The sequence below is a fragment of the Anolis sagrei genome, chromosome 9 (genome assembly GCF_037176765.1).
Source record: "Anolis sagrei isolate rAnoSag1 chromosome 9, rAnoSag1.mat, whole genome shotgun sequence".
Classification (NCBI taxonomy): Eukaryota; Metazoa; Chordata; class Lepidosauria; order Squamata; family Dactyloidae; genus Anolis; species Anolis sagrei.
The window spans coordinates 21,642,112-21,660,746 of NC_090029.1; the positions used below are offsets into that span (position 1 = coordinate 21,642,112).

General features: G+C 46.7%; 1 protein-coding gene across 2 annotated transcripts in view; it reads right to left on the reverse strand.

Annotated features, from left to right (window-relative positions):
• Nucleotides 1–3,456, reverse strand: part of ARID3B (AT-rich interaction domain 3B) — a 61,273-nt gene extending 57,817 nt beyond the window's left edge. Inside the window, exon 1 of one of the 2 annotated variants that reach the window (XM_060755510.2) lies at nucleotides 3,347–3,456. The gene's annotated coding sequence lies outside the window, so the exon portion shown is untranslated. Of the gene's footprint in view, nucleotides 1–3,076; nucleotides 3,237–3,346 lie in introns of those variants that run through there. The other variant, XM_060755511.2, reaches the window with a different exon arrangement.
• Nucleotides 3,457–18,635: the final 15,179 nt, after the last annotated feature.

Below are 18,635 nucleotides of genomic sequence, written 5' to 3' on the forward strand. Positions count from 1 at the left end.
AAGCACATTTATTAGACAGCATTTGTGCTAGAAAGCAAGCCATGATGGACTTAGTTCTAAGTAAATCTGCATAATCTGCAATTGCAGACACACTTCAATACTGACAATTAAGCTTCTTTTAAAAAAAAAACAGTATTACAGATTATAAAAAACAATAAAATAAAAAGGCAAAGGAAATTAAAAAGAAACTGGAGAATGCAAAAGTTAACTTTCAATCTTCTTCTCCGCTGTTATATAAACATCTCTCTCTCAATAAAAACTCACTTCTTTCAATAACAGATCCTTTCTAATCCTCAAATCCCAAAATTAAAAGTTAGTTTTCTTTTTTTGCAAAATGTTCAAAAAGGGTTCCTGTTGAAGAAATGTCACTGGTGTGCTTTCTCCAATCAAAGAAGAGTCTTTATCCTTTTCCGCTTGATTAATCAATTTCTCCATCCACTCCTACATAGTTGGCATAATCTGAATTTTTCCATCCTTACGCATATAACAATCTGGTTGCTGTGGATTATATACAACCTGAACTGAGCTTCAAGGATGCTATCTCCCGAGTTAAAAAGTGTGAGCAGGAGGGACCATCTTAAATCCCACTGAACACCACAGGGCTTATGAGGAAGTAAACACAGACATGCGAGTGAGCAGGGTGGGCTTCCCCACCCCCACCCCATCTCAACACAAAACACCAGCGCTCACATGTACACAAACTCCATTGCACTGACTCTCAAGTACGCATGCCTAGGATCCCTGGAATCTATAACATGGAAACCTGTTTACGGGTTTATGAGGGAGGAAGTCCCTAAGGCTTCCTTGAAAGAAATAAACACTCAGAGACCAAGGAAAGCACACACACCTCTTCAAGCGCCCCAGAACGTATTCCAAAGTAAGCATGACTAAAATTCCTGGGCATGGGAAACTCTTTTCCTTCGAGGCAAAGGCAGGGAACACAATCCCAAACACGACTTGCGAAGGAATCAGAAAAACACACATACACAAACACATTATATACACACACACATATACATATATCTCCCAAAATTATAGAAAGACTTGCCAAAGGTTTACGCCACATGATGAGATAGCTAGATATCCCTATACACACATATATTCAGTGTGTGTATGTGTATACATATATATGTATCTCCCCAAAATTGCGAAAGGTTCTGATCTGTGATGAGATACAGATAGATAGATAGATAGATAGACAAAGAAATCTCCGAAAACTACAGAAAGAACTGCCAAAGGTTCACATCTATTATTAGATAGATAGATATCACTATCTTATAAAAATAAAATTTGTAATGTTCATTTGTGGGATTAACATAACTCAAAAACAACTGGATAAATTGACACGAAACTTGGACACAATACACCGATCAGAAGAACGAGTGACCATCACTCATACAAACACTGAAAAACACAGCAGAAGGGACTTAAAAAGCCAAAAAACAAAAAAAATACATTACAACGCAGTGCAGAACCACATATATACGCGAACACACATATAAACAAATATATACATACACACACACGCAAAACACATATATAGAAACTGGGCCACAGCAGAGCATGGCAGGGGACTGATAGTACATACATAAATATATATCTCTCAAAATTACAGAAAGAAAATTACAGAAAGGTTTACATTTGTGATGAGGTAGATAAATATCCCTATATATCAGGCCTGGACATGGGCCAATTCCCGGCTGTTAGGAATTGTGGGAGTTGAAGTCCAAAACACCTGTAAGAAGGGCTCATGCCTGCATATATGTGTGTGTGTGTCTAAATATATATGCATATACACAGTGTGTGAGTATCTTGCCAAAGGTTCTGATCTGTGATGAGATACAGATAGATACATCTCTCAAACTTACAGAAGGGATTGCCAAAAGATTACATCTGTGATGAGATAGGACAGATATGCTACCGGCTGTTTGGAATTGTGGGAGTTGAAGTCCAAAACACCTGGAGGGAGAGCCAAAGTAGGCCCATGTCTATGTGTGTGTGTGAACACGCAGTGTGTGTGAACACGCAGTGTGTGTGAACACGCAGTGTGTGTGAACACGCAGTGTGTGTGAACACGCAGTGTGTGTGAACACGCAGTGTGTGTGAACACGCAGTGTGTGTGTGTGAACACGCAGTGTGTGTGTGAACACGCAGTGTGTGTGTGTGAACACGCAGTGTGTGTGTGTGAACACGCAGTGTGTGTGTGTGTACACGCAGTGTGTGTGTGTGTACACGTAGTGTGTGTGTGTATGTCTATCTTGCCAAAGGTTCTGCTCTGTGATGAGATACAGGTAGATAAATCTCCCAAACTTACAGAAGGGATTGTCAAAAGTTTACATCTGTGATGAGATAGGAAAGATATGCTACTGGCTGTTTGGAATTGTGGGAGTTGAAGTCCAAAACACCTGGCGGGAGGGCCAAAGTAGGCCCATGTCTGTATATACATGTGTGTGTGTACACGCAGTGTGTGTGTACATGCAGTGTGTGTGTGTACACGCAGTGTGTGTGTACACGCAGTGTGTGTGTGTGTGTGTACACACGCAGTGTGTGTGTGCGTACACGCAGTGTGTGTGTGTGTACACGCAGTGTGTGTGTGAGTACACGCAGTGTGTGTGTGTGTACACGCAGTGTGCGTGTGTATGTCTATCTTGCCAAAGGTTCTGCTTTGTGATGAGATATAGGTAGATAAATCTCCCAAACTTACAGAAGGGATTGCCAAAAGATTACATCTTTGATGAGATGAGACAGATATGCTACCGGCTGTTTGGAATTGTGGGAGTTGAAGTCCAAAACACCTGGAAGGAGGGCCAAAGTAGGCCCATGTCTGCATATGTGTGTGTGTGTGTACACGCAGTGTGTGTGTGTATGTCTATCTTGCCAAAGGTTCTGCTTTGTGATGAGATACAGGTAGATAAATTTCCCAAACTTACAGAAGGGATTGTCAAGGTTTGCATCTGTGATGGGATAAGCTAGATCTCACTCTACATACACACATCTCTCTATATATTATATCTATTATATCACCCCAAATTTCAGCCAGACCTGCCCAAGGTGGCATCTGTGAAGGGATCTTTACCTCGGCAGAGGTGTTTATGTTTACCTCCAGAGAGGAAGCCCAACCCCAAGGCCGGCGGGTGTCTGGCCTTACTCCCGAGGAGGCCTCCTCCTCCTCCTCCTCGAGGCCTGTGAGGCGGCCTGGCTCCCCTGAAGAGGCTCCCCTGAGGGAGGGAGGGAGAGAGGGAGGGCAGGCCCAGCGCGGGCCGCCTTCCCGCTTCCCCACTCCCTCCTCCCCCGGAGAAGCCCCTCCGCCCCTCTCCCCGGTCGGCCTCCGCGCCGCCGGACTCACCAGCAAGACCACCGCCAGCAGCAGCAGCAGCAGCAACCGCCGCCGCCTCAGCCGCGCCCCCTCCCCCACCCTGACCGGAAGCGGGGGCTCGAGCAGGAGGGAGGGGCCGAGGGAGGGAGGGAGGGGGAGGGCCCCGATACCACGCGCCGGAAGTAGCGTCACTAAAAGGGGCGTGGCGGGAGGAGAAGGCGGCTCCAAGGAGGGAGCGCGCAGCGTCCTTCCGGTTGGAAGAGAGGCCTTCATTTCTGGCAGGCGGGGGCCAGCCTCGGCCTCCCGGAAGAGGCATCCCTGGCCCTCCGGCCATTCAGCTCATTCCTCAAGGACTTACGACCTTTCTAACCCGCCCCCCCTCCTCTCTCTCCTCGACTCTAATCCATATTATTGTTGTTGTTGTTCATTCGTTCAGTCGTCTCCGACTCTTCGTGACCTCATGGACCAGTCCACGCCAGAGCTCCCTGTTGGCCGTCACCACCCCCAGCTCCTTCAAGGTCAGTCCAGTCGCTTCAAGGATGCCATCCATCCATCTTGCCCTTGGTCGGCCCCTCTTCCTTTTTCCTTCCACTTTCCCTAGCATCATTCCCTTCTCTAGGCTTTGCTGTCTCCTCATGATGTGGCCAAAGTACTTCAACTTTGTCTCTAGCATCCTTCCCTCCAGTGAGCAGCCGGGCTTTATTTCCTGGAGGATGGACTGGTTGGATCTTCTCGCAGTCCAAGGCACTCTCAGCACTTTCCTCCAGCACCACAGCTCAAAAGCATCTCTTCCTTCGCTCAGCCTTCCCTAAGGTCCAGCTCTCACATCCGTAGGTGACTACAGGGAATACCATGGCTTTGACTAGGCGGATCTTTGTTTGTTTATTTATTTATTTATTTGGTGCATTTGTTAACCGCCGCTCTCAGCCCTAGGGCGACTCGCGGCGGTGTACAACATATAAAAAGCATATTTTACAGTCAACTACAACGGCAAAGAACAACAAATCACTAATACATTATCATTTAAATTACACTAAAATAATCCGCTTCGTCTTATCATAGAATCATAACCAATCTCGTAGTCTATATTCCGTTCCAGTTGTCATTTCCAGTTACTGTAGCCTTTAGTTAAATGCCTTCTCGAATAGCCATGTCTTCAGGCTCTTCCGGAAGGACATAAGGGAGGGTGCCTGTCTGATGTCAACAGGGAGGGTGTTCCACAGCCGGGGGGCCACCACTGAGAAGGCCCTATCCCTCGTCCCCGCCAGGCGTGCCTGTGAGGCAGGCGGGATCGAGAGAAGGGCCTCCCCAGACGATCTCAAGGTCCTCGTGGGCTCATAGGCCGAGATGCGGTCCGAAAGGTATTTTGGGCCGGAACCGTTTAGGGCTTTGTAGGATAGCACCAGCACCTTAAATTGGGCCCGGTAGCAGATCGGCAGCCAGTGGAGCTGGAACAGCAAGGGCGTTGTATGCTCCCTGCGTCCTGCTCCTGTTAGTAACATGGCTGCCGTGCGCTGGACTAGCTGAAGCTTCCGGGCCGTCTTTAAGGGCAGCCCCACGTAGAGAGCGTTGCAGTAGTCAAGGCGGGATGTGACCAGAGCGTGTACCACCGTGGCCAAGTCAGACTTCCCAAGGTATGGGCGCAGCTGGCGCACGAGCCTAAGCTGTGCAAATGCTCCCCTGGTCACCGCTGAAACCTGGGGATCCAGGCTCAACGATGAATCCAGGATCACACCCAAGCTGCGAACCTGCGCCTTCAAGTTGCCAGTCTGATGTCTCTACTCTTTACTATTTTATCAAGACTGGACATTGCTCTTAATCTCCGTGATGGTTCATAGGGAGAGATGCATTCGGACACGTAATTTGGGCCGGAGCCATTTAGGGCTTTATAGGCCAAAGCCAGCACTTTGAATTGTGCCTGGTAGCAAACTGGCAGCCAATGGAGCTGGCGTAACATGGGAGTTGTGTGCTCCCTGTATGCTGCCCCAGTTATCAACCTGGCTGCCTCTCGTCGGACTAGTTGAAGCTTCGGAGAAGTCTTCAAAGGCAGCCCCACGTAGAGCGCATTGCAATAGTCTATCCTAGATGGAACGAGAGCGTGGACCACTGTGGCCAAGTCTGACTTCCCAAGGTACGGGCGCAGCTGGCACACAAGTTTTAATTGTGCGAACGCTCCCCTGGCCACCGCTGCAACCTGGGATTCCAGGCTTAGTGATGAATCCAGGAGGACCCCCAAGCTGTGAACCTGTGCCTTCAAGGGGAGTGTCACCCCATCCAGCACAGGTTGCGACCCTATACCCTGGATTCCACTTCAATGTGCTCGCCCTCATCCAGACCGCCACAGCGGCCAGGCACGGGTTCAGGACTTGGACAGCCTCCTTAGCATCTGGTGGAAAGGAGTGATAGAGTTGGATGTCGTCTGCGTACAGATGGCATTGAACTCCAAAACTCCGGATGATCTCACCCAGCGGTTTCATGTAGATGTTAAACAACATGGGGGACAAGACTGAGCCCTGCGAGACCCCACAGGACAATAGCTGTGGGGTCGAGCAGGAGTCCCCCAGCAACACCTTCTGGGAACGACCCTCCAGGAAGGGCTGGAGCCACTGCAGAACAGGACCCCCAAGACCCATCCCAGTGAGGCACCCCAGAAAGATACCCTGGTCAATGGTATCAAAGGCCGCTGAGAGGTCCAGGAGAACCACCAGGGACACACTCCTCCCCCTCTCAAGCTCTCTGCGGAGATCATCCACTAAGGCAACCATGGCTGTCTCAGTTCCATGTCCCGGTTCTGGGTTTTTGCCTGCCACTTTTGGACTCTTGCTTGCTCGGGTATTCCTGCGAGTGTCTCTGTATATCTTAGGGAACTGTTTCTTGATTTAAGACATTGGCGTGCTGGCTGATATTTGAAGATGTCGCTGCCTTGGTCCTTTCATTATTGGCTGCTACTTCCTGATAGATGTCTGATGGTGCAGTGCCGGCTAAGCAGTATAATTTCTCCAGTGGTGCGGGGCATTGGCATCCTGCGATAATTTAAGCTACTGATGACTCAGTTAATGTAATTTTATTGGCATCTGTTTGTATTTTGAAATTCACCAGCAGCTGTTGCATTCCCCAATCTCGTCTTAGACTCGAGTCAATACGTTTCCCAGTTTGTGGTAAAATTAGGTGCCCTGGCTTATATTCAGGTTGGCTTATACTCGAGCAGTAAATCAAGACTGAACTCTTAATAAATGCCAAGATAGCTCAATTTGAAGGTGCGCTTTGGCCATAGGCTAAGAACACACAAATCACTAGAAAAGGACAGTAAACTTGCAGGTGCCTCTCTGAGGTCCTTGTGTAGTGGTATATATTTGGTCGCTTCCGCGTCTCCGTTGAATTTGCCCTCCTGTTTGGAAACACTGCGTTGCCCAAACTTTAAAAGCTTCATCCGAGCCAAGAGAGAGCGGTATTGGACCCTTCTTAAGTCAACGCAAAGGTGTAACGCATCTCCTGATGTTGCCCTGGCAATGAACCTGGGTGTCAGGAGCCAGGAGCAAGGTGGCCACATTTGCTGATGACACTGAATTATTTAGGATGTTGGGAATAAAAATGGATTGCAAAGAACCCAAAGGCACGCTGCAACCTGCAAGAGTGGCCTCTGAAATGAAAGGGGAATTCAGAAATGGAAAGTCAAGGTTGGTTCTATCTTGAATGGCGATGCTGTCACTATGAGTTGGTGTTAAATCCCACCTCTCAGGATGGGAGCCCTGACAACTCGGCAGCCCGCTGTGAAGCATTTGCTCGGTTCTTTGTGGACAAAGTCGCTTTGATCCGTTCTGGCCTGGACACCATGTTAACGGCAGTCTCTGTGGATGCAGCTAGATCACCTGCTTGTCCCATTTTGATGGGTTCATTTCAATTGGTGAAACCCGAGGATGTGGACAAGATACTCGGAGGGATGAGGCCAACCACATGCATCCTAGACCCCTGCCCATCCTGGCTGATAAAGAAACCCAGAGGGGGATTGGCCAAGTGGGTGAAGGAGGTGGTCAATGCCTCCCTTCGGGAAGGCAATATTCCAGCTATAATAAAACCGCTGTTGAAAAAACTCTTACTGGATCCCACTCAATTTGACAACTATCGACCTGTTTCCAATCTCCCCTTTTTGGGCAAAGTCGTGGAACATGTGGTGGCCTCACAACTCCAGGTATTCTTGGAAGAGAATAGATTTTCCAGATCCGGCACAGTCTGGCTTTAGGCCAGGACATGGAACCAAGACAGCCTTGGTCGCCTTAGTGGATGATCTTCACTGGGAGCTGGACAGGGGGAGGGTGTCCCTGTTGGTTCTGCTGGACCTCTCAGCAGCCTTTGATTATATCGGCCACGGTATCCTTCTGAGTCACCTTTCGGGAATGTGCCTGGGGGGCACTGTTTTACAGTGGCTCCGGTCCTTTCTAGAGGGTCACACCCAGAAGGTGTTGTTGGGGGACACCTGGTCAACCCCACAACCGCTGTCTTGTGGGGTTCCTCAGGGTTCAATACTGTCTCCCATGTTGTTCAACATCTACATGAAGCCGCTGGGGGAGATCATCCGGAGTTTCAGGGTGCAGTGTCACCTGTACGCAGATGATGTCCAGCTCTGTCACTCCGTCCCACCCGCTACTAAGAAGGCTGTTCAAGTCCTAAACCGGTGCTTGGCCGCTGTGACGGTCTGGATGAGGGCGAACAAATTGAAATTGAATCCAGACAAGACAGAGGTCCTCCTGGTCAGTTGCAAGGCCGAACAGGGCATAGGGTTGCAGCTTGTATTGGATGGGGTCACACTCCCACTGAAGGTGCAGGTTCGCAGTCTGGGTGTGATCCTGGACTCATCGCTGAGCCTGGAACCTCAGGTCTCTGTGGTGGCCAGGGGAGCTTTTGCACAATTAAAACTCGTGCGCCAGCCACACCCATACCTTGGAAAGCCTGACTTGGCCACGGTGGTCCACGCTCTGGTTACATCCCATATAGACTACTGCAACACTCTCTACGTGGGGTTGCCTTTGAAGACTGTTTGGAAGCTTCAACTGGTCCAATGGACGGCAGCCAGATTACTAATGGGAGCGGCGCTCAGGGAGTATACGACTCCTCTGCTGCGCCAGCTCCACTCACTGCCAGTTTGCCACCAGGCACAATTCAAAGTGCTGGCTTTAGCCTATAAAGCCCTAAACGGTTCTGGCCCGGTTTACCTGTCCGAACACATCTCCCCTTATGAATCATCTAGGACGTTAAGAACGTCTGGGGAGGCCCTGTTCTCGACTCCGTCTCCGACTCCGCCTTCTCAGTGGTGGCCCCTCGGCTATGGAACGCCCTTCCTAGGGACAGTAGATCAGCCCCCTCCCTTCTGACTTTCCAAAAAAAAAGTCAAAACGAGTCGCCTACAGACTGAGAGGGGCAGTATGCACATGTAGCAAATAAATAAATAAATAAATATGGATATAGAATAAAAATATGGATATTAATGGCCCATTGTGTTTGTTGTGTGCTTTTGAGTCATTTCTGACTTCGGGCGATACAAAGGTGAGACCAGCACAAGGTTTTCTTGACCAGATGGATTCAGAAAAGCTTTGCGATTGCCTTTCTTTGAGGCCGAGAGAGTGTGGCTCGACCAAGTTCGCCCAATGTGTTTCCATGGCCAGATCATAGAATCGTAGAGTTGGCCATCTATTCCAACCCCCTGCCATGCAGGAAAAGCACCATCAAAGTACCCCCAACGGATGGCCATCCAGTCTCTGTTTACAATAGGGATCCGAACCCTGTTGTCTAGAGTCCTGCGCCAATATGCAAACACAGTCTTCTTCTCTGCAAGGTGAGTTCAATATTTTTCAAACTATTGTAGAAAAAAATTAACTGTAGAGCATAAGCAGAGTTAATAGAAAACATATCCCTGAAAGAGAACCAGTTTTGCAGACTCTGCTTTCTTGTGGACCTTTGGGGCCCTTGTACACTCCCAGACTAAATCCAAATGACCTGCTTTGAACTGCATTATATCCCAGTGTAGACTCATATAATCCAGTTTAAAGCAGATAATATGAGTTACCGCTTTGAAAATCTAGATTATATTGCAGTGTAGATGGCGCCTTAGTCTTCAGTTGGCCTCCAGCACAGAAAAAACTAGGAAAGCTCTCAGAATCCTAGAGTCGGAAGAGACCTGATGAGCCATCCAGTCCAACCCCATTCTGCCAAGAAGCAGGAAAATTGCACTCAAAGCACCCCTGACAGATGGCCATCCAGCCTCTGTTTAAAATCTTCCAAAGAAGGAGCCTCCACCACACTCTGAGGCAGAGAGTTCCACTGCTGAACGGCTCTCACAGTTAGGAAGTCCTTCCTCTCCTTTGAGGTTGTTCAAGCGCAGGGAAGTAGACTGTGTTCTCTCGTTGAGAGCACTCTTAAAGAGAATAGAGATGTTTCTAGGGCCGTTGAGGGCAAGGCAGGCAGCCTCCTGCTGGGATGAGGTCACAAGAAGAATCAAGAGGGGAGCAACCCACTTCTCCTTCTCCATTGTTCATTTGGTCAGTCTTGATTGTGATAACTGTCTTACAAGCACAGTATTAGAAGTCCTCTCTTGTTGTGTCTTGTAGGTTTAATTTCCAGTGAAGCAGCATTTCTCGGCCCGGAGGTGTGGACCCTGGGGGGGGGGGGGGGGTCGCAAGGTGGTGTCAGAGGGGTCACCAAAGAGTATCAGGAAACAGTATTTTCTGTTGGTCGTGAAGGTTCTGTGTTGGAAGTTTGGCGCAATTCTATTGTTGGTGAGGTTCAGAGTGCTCTTTGATTGTAGGCGAACTATAAATCCCAGCAACTACAACTCCCAAATGTCAAGGTCTATTTTCCCCAAACTCCACCAGTGTTCACATTTGGGCATATTGAGTATTCATGCCAAGTTTGGTCCTGATCCATCATTGTTTGTGTTCTGGTACAGCTGCACCAGGAGCTCCAACTTTATTTGCTTTGTATTAAATGTTTGGTTGCAGTCCTGGGTTTCAGGGATTCTGTAGAAAGGTGGCTTCCTTTGGCTGCAGTCATAGGGCAAGTCACCTGTCCATTATCATTAAGTTTTGGTCCCGCCCCTTGCTCAGGGCAATTGGGAAGGGAAGGGAGCCATTTTTAGTTAGTCTCAGCAAGGAAAGCTAATGTATAGGTTGTGTGCAAGCTTCCCCTGTACAAAAGCTTCAACTATTAACAATTTCCAGGAAAACAGCCCTAAAGACCAAAGAACTCACGCTGGAGAGTCTACTGCCTTACTGGTAGGTCCACTCAGCGTTCGAGACGCAGTTCGACCCGGTAGCGGGGCCCACATCAGTAAGGGTTAGATTACAGTCAGCCTGGGAGAAGTTAAAAAGGGGATTTTCAATTTAAAGTAAAGAAGAAGTTATTGAAAACAGTTGCCTGTCCTTCGTGGGCAAGATTAGGAATTAACCGGTTGCCTAAAAGCTTGGAATCATTTGCTTAACTTTACTGAAGACAAGAGAAGTTTCTGTTTGATTGTTCATTAATAAAAGACTTTGTTGTACTTCACAAGCCATCTAAAGACTATTTGTGGTGAAAAACCTCTGAGAACTTCTCTTTAGGCCCCCTGGCTTTCCGCTGGGCAAAGGTTGCACATCCTGTTCTAAAGGAAATTCTTCACAGGCCCAGTGCGCAACAGAACAGTTTGAGTCCACAGTGCTCTCAGGATGTAGGTGAACTACAACTCCAAAACTCAAGGTCAATGCCCACTAAACCCTTCCAGTATTTTCTATTGGTCATGGGAGAACTGTGTGTCAAGGTGCGTTCAATTCCATCATTAGTGGAGTTCAGAATGCTTTTTGATTGTAGGTGAACTATAAATCCCAGCAACTACAACTTCCAAATGACAAAATCAATCCCCCAAACCTCACCAGTATTCAAATTTGGGAGTATTGGGTATTTGTGCCAAATTTGGTCCAGTGAATGAAGATACATCCTGCATATCAGATATTTACATGATGATTCATGACAGGAGCAAAATGACAAGTGATGAAGTAGCAACGAAAATAATGTTATGGTTGGAGATCACCACAACATGAGGAACTGGATTAAGGGGTCATGGCATTCGGAAGGTCGAGAACCACTGCAATAAAGTGTATTTGGGATTGCTTTTAGCTTACGATAGGAAGCCTCACCTAAACATGACAGTGGGATATGCTACCTTGAAACCCTTCCACACAGCCATGTAACTCCACAATATCTGCTTTGAACTGGATTATCTGAGTGCACACTGCCATATAATCCAGTTCAATATGTATTTTATACAGCTGTGTGGAAGGGGTCTTGGAGTACTCTGCCGTCTCCTTCTCTGGAAATTTTAAATGGAGGTTGGATGGCCATCTGTCAGGAGGGTTTGGGTTGTGCTTTCCTGCAATGCAGAATAAGGTTGGCTCTACACTCCTTCAATTGCAATGGCCCAATGCGATGAAATCATCTGAGTTGTAGATTGGGGAGGAACCAGCACCGTTTGGCAGAAAAGGCTGAACTCCTGTGATGCCATCGCATTGAGCCATGGCAGTTTAAAGTGGCATCAAACTGCATTATTATTATTATTATTATTATTATTATTAACTTTATTTATACCCCGCAAAATCTCCCGAAGGACTCGATGCAGCTTACAAAGGCCAAGGCCGCCGAAAAACAACAACATACAATACACAATAAACTCATAAGCAAATAATAAAACATCAAGCAAAACAATAAAACAGTAAAACACTGACACCATGGCGCAATTAAAACCAAAGGCCAAGCCAAATGTAATGGATAAAATTTAAAAAGTGCTGAACTTGACAGGTAATATGTAGAGGTATTTGGAGGTAGGTGCAATGTGCAGATAATCCTGAATCTCTAGCAAGGTGCATTTGGGACTTGAAGCCAGGAGTTTCCTATTCTGGAAAGGCACACTGGAACAGCCAGGTGTTCAGGCTCTTCCTAAAGACAGCCAACATTGGGTCTTGTCTGATGTCCTTGGGGAGAGAGTTCCAGAGTTGGGGGGCTACCACAGAGAAGGCCCTGTCCCTCATCCCCACCAAACGCACCTGCAACGCAGGTGGGATCGTGAGCAGGGCCTCTCCAGATGATTGGAGGGAGCATGCGGGTTAGTAAACGGAGACGCGGTCACGCAGGTAGGCAGGTCCCAAACCGTTTAGGGCTTTGTAGGTGAGCACCTGCACCTTGAATTGGGACCGGAAAATGAACGGCAGCCAATGGAGCTCCTTGAACAGGAGGGTTGACCTCTCTCTGTAAGGAGCACCAGTTAACATCCTGGCCGCCGCGCGCTGGACTCGCTCTCGTCCCCACCAGCTGTGCCTGAGACAGGGGCGGGAGTGAGAGAAGGGCGTCCCCGGAAGATCTTAAGGACCACGTGGGCCCTTAAGGGAGGAGGCGGTCGCGCAGGTAGGTGATAACCTGCACCTTGTATTGGGACGGGAAACTTATCGGCAGCCAGTGGAGCTGTTTAAACAGGAGGGTTGACCGCTCTCTGTAACTTGCTCCAGTTAACAATCTGGCCGCCGATCTTTGTACCAGCTGTAGTTTCCGAACCGTCTTCAAGGGCAGCCCTATGTAGAGTGCATTACAGTAGTCTAATCTTGAAGTAACTAAGGCATGGACCACCATGGTCAGATCAGATAAGCCAGTCCCTCTGGAAGTTCCTTTGAATCAAAGGATTTGAGTGTTTGCCTATGAGAACTTGCAAGTGGAAAATTACTCTTCAAGGCAAATGCCTTGTTATAGGCAGTAGATGTCACTCTTCTCCAAGAGTTGGGCCCTTGTTGCACATTCACATGCTGGAGTGAGAAAGCAGAGAGACAGACCCCTTCCACACAGCTGTACATAATCCCATATTATGGGATTTTAACATTTTAATATTGAGGTAAAGGTTTTTAATGTTTATGTATGCATATATGAATCCCTGTCCTGATGTTGAATGTTTGCCGTTTATATGCTGTGCTCCGCCCTGAGGCCCTTTCGGGGTGAGAAGGGCGGAATTTAAATGTTTTGAATAAATAAATAATAAAATAATTGTTAGCGGGGTCGCTAAAGACTATCAGAAAACACAGTATTTTCTGTTGGTCTTGGGGGTTGTGTGTGGGATGTTTGGCCCAATTCTATCATTGGTGGTGTTCAGAATGCTTTTTGATTTTAGGTGAACTATAAATCCCAGCAACTACAACTCCCAAATGTCTATTTTCCCCAAACTCCACCAGTGTTCACATTTGGGCCTATTGGGTACTCATGCCAAGTTTCGTCCAGATTCATCATTGTTTGAGTCTGCAGAGTTATCTGGATGAAGGTGAACTACAACTCCCAAACTCAAGGTCAATGCCCACCAAACCCTTCCAGTATTTTCTACTTGGTCATGGGAGTTCTGTGTGTCAAGTTTGGTTCAATTCATTGTTGGTGGGTTTGAGTATGTTCTTTAATTGTATAAATCCCAGCAACTACAACTCCCAAATGTCAAGGTCTATTTTCCTCAAACTCCATCCGTGTTCATATTTGGGCATATTGAGTATCCATGCAAAGTTTGGTTCAGATCCATCAATGTTTGAGTTCACAGTGTTCTCTGGATGTAGGTGAACTACAACTCCCAAACTCAGGGAGGGTCAATGCCCACCAAACCTTTCCAGTATTTCCTGTCAGTTGCGGGAGTTGTGTGTGTCAAGTTTGGTTCAATTCCATTGTTGGTGGGGTTCGGAATGCTCTTTGATTGTAGGTGAACTATAAATCCCACAACTACAACTCCCAAATGACGGAATCAATCCCCGCCGCCCCCCGAACCCCACCAATATTAAGGGGTTGCAGTCTTAGGAAGGCCGAGAACCACTGCTGTAGAATGAATGCAGTTTGACACCACTCTAACCACCATGTCTCAATGGGTGTTGTAGTTTTACAAGGTCTTTCTCTTTCTCTGAGAAAGAGTGCTGGCGCCTCATCAAACGACAACTCCCAGGATTCCATAGTCTTGAGTCGTGACAATTAAGACTGGAGTCAAACAGTGTTCATTCTGCAGTGTAGACGCACCCAGAGAGAAGGAAGAGAAGACTCGCTGGCACGAAGTTCAAGGCGTGATTTGTCCGTATGTCGAGCTGAAAAATCCTCGAATTCCATATTTGGTGAAATGCACGTCTTTGGCCATATTTGGCAATCTCACCGAATGCGCCCCGCTTGCCCTCTTCCCTAAAAAGCCGCCTTGTCTTTCTTTACGATCTCTCTTTATTGCCCGAGAAGTTTCAAATAAAACTTTGTGTCAACAGGGAAGTGGAAATGTGGGCAAAGACAACCCAAAAGGCACGTGGTTTGAGAATGGGTAACTGGGATAAGGAAGACCCGAGCACAAAGGCCAAACTCTTTAAGGTGCATCTACATGGAAGAATTAATGCAGTTCGACACCACTTGGACTGCCATAGCTCAATGCTATGGAACCTGGGAGATAGGGCGGGATATTCATAAAGTGTATTACTTTACTATTAGGCCCGCTGGTGGCACAGCGGATTAAATTGTTGAGCTGCTAAACTTGCTGACCAAAAAGTTGGCGGTTTGAATCCGGGGAGCAGCGTGAGCTCCTGCTGTTAGCCCCAGCTTCTGCCAACCTAGCAGTTTGAAAACATGCAAATGTGAATAGATCAATAGGTACCACTCCAGCCCCTAGCCCTGGGTTTGCCCATTCCTGGTGTGGATGCACCCAAAGTCCACCACAGAAGCAAAGCTGAGGCTTGGAAAGTTCCTCACCGATTCTTTTTTGCCACCCACACCTATTTTATAAAACACCGCCCTTTCTTCCTCCAGTCATTACAATGCTGTTGGAGGTGTGTTTACAATGCTTGCTTATGACCGGAATGGGTTTTTAAAGACAATTGCCATTCAGAGATAAGACCAAAAATGGTATTTAAGGAAACGAAAAGGCAACTAAGGAGGAAACTCTAGAAAAGCCGCACCGAAAGCCCTGGGTGCCAAAGAAGCGATTTCACACTTGCTGGGACTCTGGTGAGACGGAGGGCAAAGGCAAGGGCATCACCTTGAGGTGAGTGAGGCCTTGGGGAGCGTCTACACTGGGGGGTTGTTTGAATCGTCTCCTGTCAGCTCAGCTTCTATTTAATGCTTTTAAAAAACTTTGGATAAGAACAGATTGATCATTGTATTGGAAGGGTTTCAGGGCCAGAATCACTGGGTTGCTGTGAGTTTTTCGGACTGTCTAGCCATGTTCCAGTAGTATTCTCTCCTGTCGTTTCACCTACATCTGTGGCTGGCATCCTCAGAGGTTTGTTCAGAGGTCTGTTGGAAATGAGGCCAGTGGAGTATGTGTGCACGTGTTGTGTATCTAAAAGGCCCAGGGTGGGAGAAAGAACTCTTGTCTGTTTGAAGGAAGTGTGAATGTTGCAGTTGGCAAGCGCGAATAGCATTCTGTGAACCCATGGCCTTCTGGCAAGGAAACTAGTCCAATGTGGACTAGGCAAAACTACGGTGAGGTGGATCTGTAATTGGTGAAATGGACGAACCCAGATGGTGATTCTCCCCAATGGTTCTTCCTCTTCATCCTGGAAAGAAGTGACGAGCGGAGTGCCATTAGCAGGGTTCCGTCCTGGGCCCGATCCTGCTAGGGATCTTCATTCATGACTCAATAATAATAATAATAATAATAATAATAATAATAATAATAATAATACTTTATTTATACCCCGCTACCATCTCCCCAAGGGACTCGGAGCAGCTTACATGAGGCTGAGCCCACAATACATCAAATACAAGCAAAAACAATCAAATACAAACAAAAACAAAAACAAATACAAGGCAATTAAAATAAATCTCATACACAAATAGCATAAACATTAAACAAGGTATAGTACACATTTAAAATCCATGGCTGGACCAAATGTAATTAGAGTTTAAAACATAATGCTAGGCATGAACAAGATGAAAGACTTAGATGAAGGGTTAGAAGGCGGCAGGATCATCAAGTTTGCAGATGGGACTAATTGGGAGGGATAGCCAATACTCCAGAGGACAGGAGCAGGATTCAAAACGATCTTGACAGATTAGAGAGATGAATGGTCAAAACTAACAAAATGAAGTTCAACAGGGACAAATGCAAGATACTCCACTTTGGCAGAAAAAAACGAAATGCAAAGATACAGAATGGGGGACGATGAGGCCTGACTCGAGAGCAGTACATGTGAAAAAGATCTTTGGGTCCTCATGGACAACAAGTTAAACATGAGCCAACAATGTGATGTGGCGGCAAAAAAAGCCAGTGGGGTTTTGACCTGCATCAATAGGAGCATAGTGTCTAGATCTAAGGAAGTAATGCTACCCCTCTATTCTGCTTTGGTTAGACCACACCTGGAATATTGTGTCCAATTCTGGGCACCACAATTGAAGAGAGATATTGGCAAGCTGGAATGTGTCCAGAGGAGGGCGACTCAAAGGATCAAGGATCTGGAGAACAAGCCCTATGAAGAGAGGCTTAAAGAGCTGTGCATGTTTAGCCTGAAGAAGAGAAGGCTGAGAGGAGACATGATAGCCATGTATAAATACATGAAAGTCCTAGGGAGGAGGGAGCAAGTTTGTTTTCTGCTTCCCTGGAATCTAAGACACGGAACAATGATTTCAAACTACAAGAAAGGAGATTCCACCTGAACATTAGGAAGAACTTCCTGACTGTGAGAGCTGTTCAGCAATGGAGCTCTCTGCCCCAGAGTGTGGTGGAGGCTCCCTCTTTGGAAGCTTTGAAACAGAGGCTGGATGACCATCTGTCAGGGGTGATTTGAATGCAATATTCCTGCTTCTTGGCAGAATGGGGTTGGACTGGATGATGGCCCACGAGGTCTCTTCCAACTCTATGATTCTATAATTCTAGGTTGGTTTATCAAGTGTGTGTGTGTGTACAGAGAGAGAGAGAGAGATGGCATTCGGACAGAATACAGAACTACTTTCAAACTATCAATCTCTTGAATCATAAAATGCGAAGGTCCCTTATTGTTATTTTGCAAAACTGGAAACACCGTAATTCCTACTTTAAAAACCTTACAAGGGATCACATTGCTACTATGAGAAAATACCAGAAAAACAATGTATTCCTACTTTGTGAGATACAAATAAAGTGGAGAAAGTTTGGCAAGGAGAAATTCCAAACATGAGAAAAGTAGCAAAAAAAAAAAAAAAAAAAAAAAAAGAAGCACAAATTGTTGGTTGAGTTGCTGTGAGTTTTCCGGGCTGTCTGGCCATGTTACAGAAGCAGTCTCTCTAGATGCTTTGCCCACAACTATGGCAGGCTTGTGAGGTTGTGAGGTCTGTTGGAAACTAGGCAAGTGGGGTTAATATATCTGTGGAATTATGTCCAGGGAGGGAGAAAGAGCTCTTGTCTGTAGGAGGCAAGTGTGAATGTTGCAGTTGGCCAGCATTGAGTCTCATCAATACTCCCACTAAAAGCCCTCTTCCTGCTCTCTGGATGTGGGTGAACTAACACTCCCAAACTCAAGGCCAATGCCCACCAAACCCTTCCAGTATTTTCTGTTGGTCATGGGAGTTCTATGTGCCATGTTTGGTTCAATCCCATTGCTGGTGGGGTTCAGAATGATCTTTGATTGTGGGTGAACTATAAATCCCAGCAACTACAACTCCCAAATGTCAAGGTCTATTTTCCCCAAACTCCACCAGTGTTCATATTTCGGCATATTAAGTATTTGTGTCAGATCCATCATGTTTGTGTTCACGGTGCTCTCTGGATGTAGGTGAACTACAACTCCCAAACTCAAGGGCAATGCCCACCGAACCCTTCCAGTATTGATCATGTTCTGTGTGCCAAGTTTTGTTCCATTCCATCGCTGGTGGAATTCAGAATGCTCTTTGATTGTGGGTGAACTATAAATCTCAGCCTCTACAACTCCCAAATGGCAAAATCAATACTCCCCAACCCCATCAGTATTCAAATTTGAGTGAATGCGGTATTTATGCCAAATTTGGTCCAGTGATTGAAAATACATCCTGCCTATCAGATATTTATATGACGATTCATAACAGTAGCACGATGATAAAAACATCAAATCATCCGGGTGTCCCCTGGGCAACGTCCTTGCAGACGGCCAATTCTCTCACAACAGGAGCAACCTGCAGTTTCTCAGGTTACTCCTGACACGACAAATAATAATAATAATAATAATAACAGTAGCAAAACTATGGTTATGAAGTAGCAATGAAAATAATGTTATGGTTGGGGGTCACCACAATATGAGGAACTGTATGAAGGGGTCGTGGCACTAGGAAGGTTGAGAAGCACTGCGGTAGACGATTGTAT